This window comes from Ascaphus truei, chromosome 2 (assembly GCF_040206685.1).
Source record: "Ascaphus truei isolate aAscTru1 chromosome 2, aAscTru1.hap1, whole genome shotgun sequence".
Classification (NCBI taxonomy): Eukaryota; Metazoa; Chordata; class Amphibia; order Anura; family Ascaphidae; genus Ascaphus; species Ascaphus truei.
Genome location: NC_134484.1, coordinates 60798135 through 60810731, shown reverse-complemented (window position 1 = coordinate 60810731; position 12597 = coordinate 60798135). Strand labels below are relative to the sequence as shown.

Sequence of the window (12597 nt, the reverse complement as noted above, 5' to 3'; positions counted from 1 at the left end):
AGAGTGTTAAAGGGCTTGCGTAGGGAAATACAAATGGGCCAATGGGAACCGTGCCTACAAGAGGGACTCAGAAACATCATCCCCCAGTCGACAGGATATCTTCCGCTGGGTTGACGCTGCTCTAGCTTGGGATGGCCAATCTGTGCCCCTGGATACATTATCCTTTGTCCTCTGCACTTCTTCTCCCACTCCAGTCCCAGCAGCAGCCATTTTCTCTTTACATCTCTGGGCAGCACCAAAGGTTTCTCAGCCCTGCATGTACAGAGATTTTGACTCTGCTTTATTATTACACAAAACTTTTTTTTATACTTGTGTTGCCCCTTTGTCCCCATCCTATGCTAGATACTGGTTATTCTTTAGGTGGCAGTGCCTCCAGTCCAAGAGGATCTTGAGGCTTTCAGGATGAACCTCAGGGACACTTCATCTTGGTGAACAGTCCAATCATAACACCAGATAGGGTATAACTGGGTTTATTGGTACATGCATGTTGGTATATACAGGTCACAGTCCCTGAATGCAGTACCCAGACATTAGGCCTGACTATCTTCTTGGTAGATACCGTACCCCCTCATAGGGCAAGGCCTCAGCCTGCTCTCTCTGGGGAGAGGCTCTCATCTGTTTCTGTACACTCTGAAGTACAACCCAGAACTCCCACACCCACTAACCCTTACTCTGTTCTATAGAGGAGAAACCCTCCTCCTTCCCTGGGGAGTGACTAGTAAGCCAGCCTACATACTGTCATAGACCCCGTGTGACCGGGTGAAGTCAGGTACTGCTAGTTATGCATGGGAAACCTATATCTGAGTCCTTCATCCAGCACTCAGAAGGTTAACCCAAGAAGAATAGCTGGCAATTAGGAACTAAGCAGACACACCTGACAACCAGCTTGAGATATAAGGAAGCCATTGCTTACAATCAGATGACTGCCTCATACCACAGAGCTCTGCTATGCAGCTGCTATGCAGATGGACTTCCACCCCTCTTCCTAAAGGAAAGTAAGACTTTGATATTGTTACCTGAAATGTTGTGATATATATTGATAGGCTGGTAATGGGAATATCCCTCCAGTCCTGCAAATAGGGTCTGAGGAAGTCAGTTAGCCCTTACAAAGGGATAGGGGTTTGTTATTATGCTGCTATATTTTGTGTTGCTTTAAAGGGACAGTGTGCCCAAATGTTATGTTCTACTGTGGAGAAATAAAACCACTTAACATTTGCTTAACCTGAAACTACACGTGTGGACTATTGACTGACCTCGCCTACAGGCCGTCCTGCCACCCTCCCCCCCCCCTCCTTACAATAGCAGGCTAATCCTGAACTTTATTGAACATACACACATACCTATATATATATATATATATATATATATATATATATATATATGAAAACACAGGGGGTGCCCAGTGCTACATCCAAATGACAAAACATACATGGTAATAATTACAAGAAATGATGCTTCAGTACTAATAACAATGCTAATGCTAATAATAAAATATGGTTTTTTAGTTAGAAATTTTGCCCAAAACATCATAAGCTTGCACAGCAAACGTCATATATATTTTTTGTGGGGGCTCAGGGGTTCCCAAAAAGAGCTTGCTGGGGTTTTGTGTGTTTTGTTAATTTATTTTCAGCTGTCTCAGCTACTGGAGGTTATGGCTCCTCCTTCCCAGGTTTTAAGCCCGCCCCTCCCCACATCCCAAGTGAGTAGGTCCTATCATTCTACTGGATATAGATCCAATGGTGGTCTTTCTCCCTCCTCATAGAGGTAAATAAGAATTTTAATCCTAATAGAGGTATATATTAGTATTTTATCTGGTAGTGTTAGGACTTGCGAACAGGTGTCTGCCTTGTCGTGGCTCGCAAGCTTACAACACGTTGGCCAAAGGGTTAAACTAAATGACCCTTTTTCAAGAGAATATATAAGTATTTTACTGTGTATTTTTGTCATATTGGATGTAGCATTGGGCTTCTCTGTCGTTTGTTGTATACGTATGCCACGCTCAATAGCTCTCCTTTTTGACACTTATATACATATATATATTTTGTGGGGGCTCAGGGTTTCCCAAAAAGAGCTTGCTGGGGTTTTGTGTGACTTAAACGTAGGCAAGCAATATGTGCATCAATACAATCCACAGAATGATAAGTAATTAGCTAAATTGCCGATCGATCCATTCCCCTGTGAGCGATCCGTGAAGATTCGGCTAGGGCAGCAGTGTGCAAACTGGGGGGCACAACCCCAGTGGGGGCATGAGACTGACTGCGGGGGGCGCGGGGTTTACAGAGGCCCAACGTGCTTCCCGAAGGCACTTAAATTAAGTGCTGGGGAGCTGCAGGGCCTCTGTAAACCTGACTTACCTTGGCTAATGCCGCCGGAGCCAAGGTAAGCGGGTGGGGGGAAGGAGGGGAATGCGGAGAGAGGGGATCCGCCGGCAGGGGGGTGCAGGGAAAAAAGTTTGCGCCCCCCTGGGCTAGGGGTTTGACTAAATAACTACATCTTTGGTCCTCTTCTGCTGCACTGATAAAGTTCTGTGTGGAAGTTCATGTGACCAGGTAGTAACTAGATACTATTGAGCTTGTGCATTGCTAAAGAGAGGGCTCAAAAAGGGGTGGGGCAGAGCCTGTATCAGATGAAGAAGGGATGTGACTTTATAAATGATTGCTATATAAACAAAAAGGCTTGTTACATTATAATACATTACAAATATCATTCAGAGTTGTTTTAAAAAAATGCTTCAAGTATTTTCTCCTAATACAGAACTGATTTATTTAAAAAAAAAAAACAAACAAAAACAACAACAAGATATTGCTTGGTCTGCAGCTTTAATGATAGATCATGAAAATATATGCTTGACCTTTTGTTGGAAATACTGTAATTTTTTACAATTTTTGCTATTGCTACACTGCAATATCATTTCCTCTTGTATTAAAAAGAAAGAGGAACATTGAATGAGTATACTGTACATCCGCATTTTGAATAGAATAACAGACACAAACCCCATTAAATGAGTCATCTTTTCATTATGCTAAAACTTGATTTTGCAGTAACCTTTATGCTGCGAAAATAAAACCTCATTCCTCCTTTCCCATCCTCCTCAACCTGTGTCCTACCGTGTCCTATCCCGCTTCCCTCTACATTGAATAGGGGCCTGGAAGAGGTTGTGAATGACTTGTGGAAGATCGGGGAAGCATTACAAAGAGCAAAGAATACTGTCAGGGAGGAATTACAGGAGATACCAGTGAGACTGGAGGGAATTACCGGCAGAGTGTTAGTGACCCGGAGTTGGGGAAATAGGAGTAGGATTATTGTGCTATCATTTCTCCTTAAACAATTTTAAATAGTAGAATTATGTTTGATGAATGAAAATGTGTACACACTCAAGAATTGTTTTATGTCATATGGCTAAAAACAAGATGCTGTCACTGACGTCACTCATGTCTCGTGGCGTAGTGTTGTAGTAGGTAAGAACCCTATTGGGCCACATTTACTATGCAGTCTTCAGCTACAGCGTATGTCACCTTCTGGCATGTCAATGGTCTGTAAGGTGTCTTTAATCACCGCAAGTCTTCTTATGGCAGAAGTCTATTCAGTGAATATACAGACGGCCATTATATACTAATATTTACAGAAATAAATGTAATTACCCTCATTTGTTAAAGGCAGGGATCGAAGTATGATGGTATGGGGGGTGCGGAGTGCCACAACTTTTTTTATTTACAGAGTTACAGTACCACTACTTTTTGATAACCATTTAACATAAATCCATTTTCTTTTAAGAAGAAATAGAACAGTATTTTATAAAGCCTCTTTCCTTTTTTTTTTTGCTTTCTAAGCATAAATATTGTATAAATATGTCGAAGGTTTTCTTTTGTCAAGCACACAACCACTACTTTTTTTTCCTGCCACGATTAAGGAATTTAAATATTATTTCTGGGAAACATTTGCCTAAGTAAGGTAGGATCCCATTTTTCATACTCTATGTCAAATGTTTTCAAATGTCCACCCTGTTTTTGCCAGATACTGTAAGTGAGCGCTTTACATGTGCCACAATATTGAGTAACATTTTTATTATTTTTTGTAGGAAGGTGGGAGGCTTGCTTCCTTTTGCTTATATCCAATGCACTATGTGAATATGAGCCCTCTATTTCTAACTAAAGTGATTGAATATGCCCCTGCCATGTCTGAGATGGTCCTACTTTGTTTAGGAATGGCTTGGACCTCCTCTTGGATTGATGTTAGTGGTACTCATTATACAATACAACTAAATGTGCCACATTCATGCCATGAAGAAAAGAAAGTCTCTTTGGGGGAGAGTTACAGAACACAAGTGTGTCTGAATTCTTTAGCTTGTCTTCAGGGGCATAAAACATATGTGGTTTCTAATCTCATTTGAAAATAACCACATAATTATCCCTGAATTGATGTTCATTGCCGATTCATTAAGCAGTGGTGAGCCCACAGGAACCGCCTCAAACATTATACTTTGTACAGACCATCATATCTGAGTTGATAGCTTTGACTTGTACCATTTGGAAGGTATACTCCTGTTTACCATCAACACAAAGCCAAATCCATGCAATTTGTATTCATCAATAAATTACAACTGAAACCACAGCTCTTAAGCAATGAATACAACCATCACTGGATGGTTGTTGTCAGTGTGATTACTTCCTCTGAACCTCCATAAGATGACACAAAAGGGAACTCGACATCCCAAGGACAGTACAAAGGAGTACAAGTTCATCTGTTGAGTCTGGATGAAAGGACATTTTACCAGCAGCAAAGGAAAGGGTTCAAGGCACTTGAAATGTGGAATTTACTACCCATGTAGACTGTGATGGCAGATATAATAGATATTTTTCAGAGAAGGCTGGACATCTTTTTTTAGAAAGAAAAGGTATACAGGGATATACCAAAGAAGTTAAACGTAGGAAGGATGTTGATCCAGGGAGAAAGCTTTTACAACAAAGCCTGGGTAAAAGAAATGCAAGGTCAGCAAACCTACTCACAGACAGCTGTTCCAACATTTAGGTCTCATCAGTATGAGGGTGGTTACTAAGCTTGAAATGTGAAGCTGGTAGTGGCCACAAACCAGGTATACAAGGTAAGTTATGGTAAGTAAAACATGACAAAAACCCTCCACAGTACTGCGTACAGCAAATAACAACACCCCTTATGAGTATATTCACCTCTCAGACAGGTCTACAAACCTGCCATTCCCCATAATCATGAAAAAACAGGATAGGGGGAGCATAGGGTTAACAAGATGTGCAATAACAATGCCGACGAGGTACAGTTTAAAAGTCCTAATGTGGTTGACAAGGGGTAAAGCTCATATGACAATAATATACTTACACGGCCCTGTGTAAGCAAAAGCCAAATTGGTGTCTTTAGGGATGTGTCCTAGCTCATCCAAAAGCGGATATGAGTAGGTTAAATGAATATAATATATAAATACTCACACGGCCCAGTGTGAGTAAGTGGGTGGGGTAGGTGTCTTTGGGGCTAACTGAACCCGTCCAATACTGTTGTCGACCGGACGTGGGAGATTGCCCTCAGGCTAGATTTCAACAGGGACGCACTTCCCGGTTGCTTGCAGTCAATAAATGTCTCTCCCCGACTCCGCAGTGCAAGGGGACAAGTGAGGCACGGTCTCAGTAAAGTTTAAAAAAAGACATGTAATTGATAAAATCGAAGAAACAGTAAACTCACATACACATGTATTGCGCCCCTGGCCTTCCACGTAGCCCAGTATCAGTCCTCAGCCGCAAATTGTTCCGTCCCCGCGTCCGGGGTGCAGAGTGATGACGTTGCTCTGCTCGGCTGCAGTTTCGGCTGTGACTTTATGAGCCTGAGGAAGCCGTATATTCGGCGAAACGCGTTGCTCGTTTGTGTAGCTGTTTGTGTCCAACAGAGGCTTCCGTAGCCAGATCCCACAGCCGAAACTGCAGCCGAGCAGAGCAGCGTCATCACTCTGCACAAGCTTTACCCCTTGTCCACCACATTAGGACTTTAAACTGTACCTCGTCGGCATTGTTATTGCACATCTTGTTAACCCTATGCTCCCCCTATCCTGTTTTTTCACGTTTCTATAAGGGCTCTGGATTATCCCTACTCTGGGGTAGAAGCAGAAGGGATTGAAGGGTTGTCTCTAAGTACCTCAAAGAGATCATATTTGTTGATTATACTGTCGGATTGTAAGCATTTTTGATCTTTACCTTAAGGTAAGCGCCTGGTCTTTTCCTGTTTTGTCATTCCCCATAATCACTCAGCATCAATGTTGCCACTGCAGCCAGGGATTCTGGGTAATGACATGCAAATGAGCACAGGGTCACTTTTTGCTTCTTAAACATTTTAACATGAATCCCTTTAAGCTTTTACTAGCCATTTTGCAGAGCTTTTACAACACGGCCTGAGTTAAAGAAGTGCATGGCCTGCAAACCTTTTTTGTAAGAAACCCTATTACAGAACCCTGTGATGGAAACGTTTGACCTCTCCACAATTGCATCGCTAGCACCGATTAACGTCGATTTCAATGAGTTTTTGCATTTTGTTTCACTAGCGGTCGCTAATTTTTTTATGTACAGTATGAAAATCAGCTGCATAACGCAACCCACTCATGAATATATAATTCTTAGTGAATACAGTGGTAATTGCAAATTATATTGCAACAATCCCCTTTTTCTTATCAACGCCAAATTGTGATGCAGCTATATGAACCATTAGTAAATCTAACCATGCCATGCTTCATACTGTATACATGTTATCCACGCCATCTTTCCAGATTATTTTATTTTGTGTCATTGACAACAATGAGGAAAATAATTTTGCCTTTCTTATTGTGGGTTTTGAATTAAAAGGAATACTAATACTGTACCTACATCGATACCAAGGTTCAGTGTTTTTTTAACCATCTTGTTTTCCTTGGAGAACATTAGAATATTTGACTGCCTTGTATTGGGAGATTTGAAACATCTCTAAGTAAATGTACTGGTCACATGCATTGTCTTCTGAACGGCATAACGGCCCATATTTACTAAGCAGCGTTATGCCATAAGACACTTTCTAGTGCTGGAAGACACTGTGTGGCCCAGTCAAGTGAATACGGCCAAAAATATTCCAAAGTCTACCTTTTCTATAATGTCTTCACAGAAGGTGTAATATGAAAGTCACCAACAATGAGGTGGCCCATGTATATTCTCTTGAATATGATATAGGAGCTCACATTGAATAATTTGAAAGCCAGCTAAGGTAGCTATCATCTGTTACTAAGAAAAGAGCATCCAAAGCTGCTAGCTTCCCAGCAAGCAGCCTGTAGAAACAGAAAAACCATTTCCTCCCAGTATAGCTCATGTTTCTACTCTCTCTTTCCTTTTGGTTCTTCGGAGCACAGCCCGACTTACTTAGGCCGAGTCCATGGTCCAGGCGCGCGGGCGATGGAGCGCACGGTCCTGCGTGCACCTGTCAGCTGAGCGATCTGTGGACTTCAGATCCTCGCGGTGGGGAGGCGTGTCCGACGCGTCTCGGCCGTCGTGAAACAAAGACAAAAAATTTTGTCTCGCGTGTGCAGCACACTGTGGACGGGAGCATAGACCTCAATGTGTTTGATCGCGCCGCACGAGCGTACACCCATGCGGCATGGACGCGACTTTACAGTACTGCAGTAGCATATGTAAATGTTGGGATGCTATTATCTTTACACCTCATTGTACTGTGCTGCAGAATATGTTGGTGCTTTACAAATAAATAATAATAATTGTATTGCTAAAATGGGGGTACAGTACCCCTAAATGACACCGTAGCTGACAGGCTTACTCTATGACAAACAAGGGTATAACAAAAATCGGTAAGTAAAATAATAAATTAGAGGCGTGTGAAACACACATTCACATTCAGTCACACACACACACACAGACACACACACACACACACACACACACACACACACACACACACACACACACACACACACACGGAAGGCTGATCCAGGTTTTAGGTATAAACACAAGGGTGGGGAGCGGGAGGGAAAGGGAACCCTCGCTCAGCCCTAAATAGAGGTAACAGAACAATTAGGAGATGGTGCTGAGCTGGGATTAATTTGAATAGTCACAAAAAAAGAGAGAAAAAAGTCCCAGTTAAAAAGATATTAAGGTACATTTGGCCGAAATAAGCCTTATATAGGTGGTCAAGTTACATTGATTTTGGGGTAGCTAACTGGGCTTGCGCTTTATTGTGTGATGCCTGCTACCCCTACCATCACAGTGTAATCATGTGGATTTACTGTAGGCGGATATAACATAAAACCCCTTACATAGTGAAAAGTTGTTTTGCATTGAAAAAGTATGAGTTTTATAAAAAAAAAAGTTATTTTTGGAAATACAGCAGTAGAGGTTGAAATCTAGAATATGAACAATAAAGACCATAAGGTGGGCTAAGGTCAGTTATAATGTACTTAACCTTTAGCGTTCCCTGTATCCAGTGGCACCAGACTTCCTCTGGATCTCTGGCACCTCCAGAATATGTGATCACTCTAGACACGATCATGTGATGTGACCAGCACAGGATCCCGGAAGTGGAGGGGGACCATTGCAGCAATCATCCTGGTCATCCCTTAAAAAATATCATAAGGGCCCCTGGTGCGCCAGAGCACGTGCCATACAAGCTTTTGTCATAAGGACACTGTGAAGCTGAATGAAGCAGTAATTGTGTTTCACTCAAAAGTATTTATTTTAAATCTGTAATTGTCAGTGCAGATGCAGTAAGTGCATCTCTGGGCTGCAAAATAATGAAGAATGTGTTATGTTTTCTATCCTAGTACAGCTCTGCCAGCATGTAATACAGTAGCATAGACCCACATACTGTATAGAGAGACACAGAGGCACGTTTGTTAAAATGCATTTTTATTTTATATTGATTGATATAACTATTCAAGGTCCTTTAATAAAAAGAAAATTGCATTGATGAAAAAAAGAAAAGAAAGATTAAATAGAAAAATCTCCCAACACGGTTTATAACATCAATTTAGTATTTAGATTTTGCAGATAACGTTACATTGTATTTAATTCTAAAGCATGCCTGCAAATATGTTGTGATTATAACTGCACAGATGGTTGCATAATGTCCTGTTATGGAGCTAAAACAGATCCCTTCTTTCCTACTTTGAGCATTGCAAGCCATCCTGAATTTGTATTAGTTATGACTGCACCTTTACTGCCCAAAGGTGTGTGTGTGTGTGTTTCTCTGCCTGTATGCCAACATGATTGTGCAAAGGTATATCTATTTCATCAGAGTTCCAAATGTATAATAAAAGGCATAAAAAAAATCGACAACATCAGAATTAGATGATGACATAGAACAGATGTGTTCACAAACATGTGAAAGATGCAGTGGTGTTCATGGTGTTTTGGAGACCATAAGTGGGGATGTTATAGGGTCCTTTCAGCCCGACCATCACCTCATCCATTGCTTTAATAAAACTCATTATTTTTCCCATGTTAAAATGTGGAAGTAATTAGTGTGTCTCTGTTACCGTTTTACTTTTTTCAATCACATCATTATTGTTATGGTGCAAAGACATAAATGAATTAATGTTTTTAAACTGGGTGAGGCATCAATTTAAACGTGAATGACATTATTTTGATATTAGTGCCTCATAGATATATGGCACTGTGTTCCTTGAGACCCTAGGTCATGGTTTAGGTTGAGTGTCTTACTGCAACCTATGAAAACACGTTTTCGGTATATAGCAGCCCTAATAAGAGCTGGGTATTGGTATTGTTGACCAACATTTTCTCTTGCCATTTTCAAATTTAACCACAACATTATGTGTGGTGCCAGCATTGGCAAAGAGTCTGTAAAAATAGATTTTCATCATTCGCACAACAAGCGCGGGTGCAAATATTACTCCCTGATCGGGCGTTAGCTGGTATTTAAGACAAAAGATGGGAGTGCAATAACTCGCATCGGCACTGAGTGGATCCCAGCAAATATTTTTGAAGTCCTTTATACATTTCTAAGTTGTTACTAAAGCTATACAGCCGGTACAAAGAAACAGCTATACTTACCAAGTTGTGCTAAGCCGTAAGGCATCCTATGTCACATGCAAGTGACCGCACTATAAAGTGCTTAATAACATTTAGTAAATATGGGATATAAAGCTGCATAACATTCCCTGGTACCACATTGGTGAACTACTGATGCAAATATACAGATGTAGCAAAGGTTATTGCTCCTCTGGCGTGCTATGGTGGCATATTCTGTCATATTCTGCATGTGTCATTGCCATTGAATTCAATGGGAAATCTGGGATATTCTGCACACCAGTGGTACAATAACCATTGCTACATTAGTAACAGAAAATAATACTACAGATTTGTCAACAAAAATCCTTCTATTACTTGAAATAGGATTTCCGTCTTTGATAAATCAGGAGCTCTTTTTGCACCAGAAAAAAAATAGCATATTACCCAATGTCAATTACCCCCTTGCTGCCAGAAGAACAGAGCAATGCGTTGCAGGACCCTTTGGCAGTGATGGGGTTAAGTCATTTCAACTTTCATTTGAAATGCGGTTACAATGTAGACCCAAAGTTGTAGTTATTGTGATGTAAAGCAATACATTAATTACAATAGCCATGCATATATACTGTATATAAAGACAATGGAGAGACAAACAATATTTTTCAGAATCCTTGAGCTTGCACTGTGCTTTGAGGGATCAGCTGTTGCCACGAATAGATTTTCCTAAGAAAAGGACATAGCACAACTTTACCATATATTATACATAAAATATGACGATTCTTTTTATAATCATTAATGTACTGTAGTGCTAACAATTATTCTTAAACAAATCAGGGGCATTCACCAAAAATACCCAGGTACATGCTGGGTATATGCTGGGTACATGCTGGGTACATGCTGGGTACATGCTGCAACATTTCACACATTTCTGCAGACAGATTTATGGCCCATCGGATTAACAGTGAGGGTCCCTGGCAGGAACCCCTGCTGTGTTAATCCGATGGGCCATTAGTCTCTGCAGGAATGTGTGAAATGTTGCAGCATGTACCCAACATGTACCTGGGTCTTGTTGGTGATAAACCCAGATTTTCCAAGGCAAGTTTAAGGCAAGTGTTAGAATACTCGTTGGCGTACCTGTACATTTCTGTAAAGATGTTAATAACAAGTTGCAAATTGTTAATCAGATCATATTATATCTACTGTATTTTGCAGATGCTCCCATATGCAAATGTATTTTTATTTGCAATTTAGGGGAAGGGGGGAGGAGGGAGAGAGATTTTGGTCAATGATCTACCTTGTTGGGCATAAGCATACATGCTTCTTTACATTATTTGAAAGTATTTCGAGTATACCAGTAGAAAACTATTTCTTAATGTCCACAGAAGCAACAATTGGTAACATTCCATCACTTTTGTTCTAATTCTGAACCAGATATCAAACATACAGATAGGTCAGTGAATACTGGATTTGTGCAGAGCTTTCAAGATGAAGCACTGTGTAGATGTGCAGTTGGGTTGGTTAATACTTATGTATGTAACTTGTTTAGATTTCTAATGAGAACTATGAGTTTTCTTTTACATTTAAATATGTTTCTTCTTATATAGCAATCCCTGATATAAATGGTGGTAGTTGGTAAAGACAAAGGGTCATATTTACAGGGCGTCCATCAGAAATCGTAGGGCCCATGACAAACATTTTAAGCAGCCCCCAACCCCCCAATCTCGGCAGTATTGCGAGCCGCCCCCTATTTCACCCCCCACGAGCCCCCTCTCTTTCCCCCCTCTTCCCATGCATTTCTCTCCCTTCCGTCCCAGACCCCTCTCACTCTCACGTCTCGCATGTATTTCTCTCCCCTGCGTCTCACTCTTACGCCCTCTTTTCCTCACTCACCCCCTCTCTCCTCTCCCTCCGTCAATTACCACACGCTCACTCATTCCCTCCCCATCGCACAATTCCACCCACAAGATATATACCAAAAAACTTTCCACCCCAATGCAAAAAACTTTCCACCCCCAAATATATACAAAAATCCCCACCCCGCAAATATATACAACACTCCCAACCCCCCAAAATGCATAAAAAAACTCACCTACACAATACATAAAAAAAACAATACATATAACACCCCATACATACATACATACATACATACATACATACATACACACATAAACCATCATATACAGTAAAAAAACAACCCTCCCCAATACATATAAAAAATACCCCAACCCATATAAAAATACCCCCAAGCTCCCCAATACATATAAAATGTCCCCCAAGCCCCCCCAATACATCAGCTGCAGCTTCCTACTGGACGGATGTCTAAGTCTCCTTAAAAATAAAAAATAAATCAGGTAGTAAGATTGGTACCTTCACCAGTAAGTGTCTGAGGAATTGTGAGAACCCCATAGCTGAAAAGAGTTCAGTTCAGCTCCGGAGGTCCCACCGGTCCTTATGCGGTAAAAGGGGGATAATTAGGCAAGATTGCTGCTTTAAATGTAACTGTAAGGTGGACTGCAAAGAACGCAGGTGTACTTACGCAAGATAAGCAAAGTAAGAAGATGACAACCCCAACAAGTAC

General features: G+C 41.0%; 1 protein-coding gene across 2 annotated transcripts in view; it reads right to left on the bottom strand.

Moving 5' to 3' along the window:
* Positions 1-8880: 8880 nt before the first annotated feature.
* Positions 8881-12597, bottom strand: part of DPYS (dihydropyrimidinase) — a 144435-nt gene continuing 140718 nt past the window's right edge. For both annotated transcript variants that reach the window (XM_075582502.1, XM_075582501.1), the window contains one exon: positions 8881-10739. The gene's annotated coding sequence lies outside the window, so the exon portion shown is untranslated. The remainder of the gene's footprint in view (positions 10740-12597) is intronic.